Below are 1948 nucleotides of genomic sequence, written 5' to 3' on the forward strand. Positions count from 1 at the left end.
GTTGGATAAGATATGGGCTACTAGTTTGAGAGGCAACCATGACAGAGGCCAGGAATATCTTCAGAGTACTTTGCTTGCTTTTCTCGGCCTCAGGGATCATTACTTCTTGTTCTTCCTCCTAATGATCTCAACAGAGCTCTCTGCCAATCAGGGAGGGGGCACAGGCTCAGTTTTTTGGTGCTGGAATTAAATAGCAAGGAAGCAATTTGTAATACCGTCAGGCCAGAAGTAAAGGTAGCACTAACATCTAAGGCCCTGTTCACACTGCAACTTTGAAGCAAGTCTGCAAACAGTTGATGCCACTTTTGGCACTAAACCTGCTTTGTATCACATATCAATATACCATACAAATGGCTGGATCTGTTGGTAGCTCTGCCAGCTAAGTGTTTTGCCTCTCCCAGTAGCCTTGGATGCCCCAATGGAACCAGTTCAAGGAAGGAGATTGGGTTTGTTTCATTTTTGTGGGGGCTGAAGCCCCTGCCCAGGTTTGTGTAACAAATCTGGTCCTCCTTCCTTCCTTCTCCTAGCTCTACGAATGAAGACATCCCAGAGTGCACTGCACCACATACTGCTAACTTCAGCATGTGGGTACATAAACTCATCACGTACCCTGTCGCCTGCTGAGACACTGTGGGACAATTCACCTGTTTTCCCGGAATTCACTTGCTTCTGGGCAGCACAATAGGCGAGGCAAGACGCACAAATACACTGATGACAGGAAAGCAGCTGTGTGACACAGATGCAAAATCATGGGGCAAAGGTATTGTGCAGGCAGATAATCTGACACCCTGCAGACTGTCTCATTTCCTGCTCTAGTGAACCTCATTTACCAAGGACCTGCTGTCAAATGATGTGTGGCGACCTTTTAATACTTTGCTTCCTGAGGAAACAACATGCCCCAGTGGCCCTGGGGCAGCGGGCTTGTAGGAGACTAGTGTTTCTCTCCCATTGCAACCCTTGATTCACTCTGTGATCTTGGAAGCATCACCTTAGCATTTAGAAACTTAGGACTATAAGGGACCTGCTGGGTTATCAAGTCCAATCCCCGACTAGCACAGGCACCACATCCTATGATTCTTTTCCTATACTTCTCGTGCTCCTCCTGAAAGGTAGTTGCAGGGAGGGGGGGAAGGGTGTTTGCCCCCTTCTCCTTTGTACAGCCCAGGGATGAATAACAGTAGAAAACTCAACAGGAAATAAAAATTGTAACTTAACTGAGCAATGGAATTGTTTAATAATATATCAATAAAAGCAGCATCTCTGTGTCCATGTACGTTTGGTGCATTGCAAAACAGAACAGAAAGAGAAAGGGCTGAATCCTGAGCAACAGGAGCAAGGTTTGTCCTTAATCTCTCAAGGCAGGAATGTCAAACTCACCTTGCCTCGTGAGCCGGATCCTGACAAGAAGGTTTCTCGCAGGCTGGATTCGGAGGCAGCAACAGCCATGGAGATTAACACAGCCATCACGCATCCCCATTGCTGTGGGGGCATAGCCAAGAGGGCTCTGCACCCAGAATTTTGGCAGCAGGCCCCTACCACCAAATTCCCAGCCCCCCTGGGAGTCCCATGGGCCAGATGACACTGTTCTGCTGGCTGGATCTAGTCTGCAGGCCAACATTTGACACCCCTATCTTAAGGCAACAGCTGCAGGCCAGAGCTATGACTAGAAGCAAAAGGGCAGCTTCTGGAAGGAATATGTCAGCTTCTTTGCAACACATTTTTTTTGTCAGCAGCACTAAAAGAATTCAAATTACAGTTCACTCTTGCCAACTTGCATTTTTCCTCCTTCAAAATGTCAGGGACTGGTATTAAAAAAAAAAAAAAAAAAAAATCCTCTACTTTCTCCCTCCCTTCAAGTTGTGAATCAACATCACTGAGCAAATATTAAGCTGCCCTTTGCTTAAACCGTGTTCCTGGAAAATATCTTAAGTATATTTATAGTGTAGCC

The sequence above is a fragment of the Alligator sinensis genome, unplaced genomic scaffold (genome assembly GCF_000455745.1).
Source record: "Alligator sinensis unplaced genomic scaffold, ASM45574v1 scaffold570_1, whole genome shotgun sequence".
NCBI lineage: Eukaryota > Metazoa > Chordata > Crocodylia > Alligatoridae > Alligator > Alligator sinensis.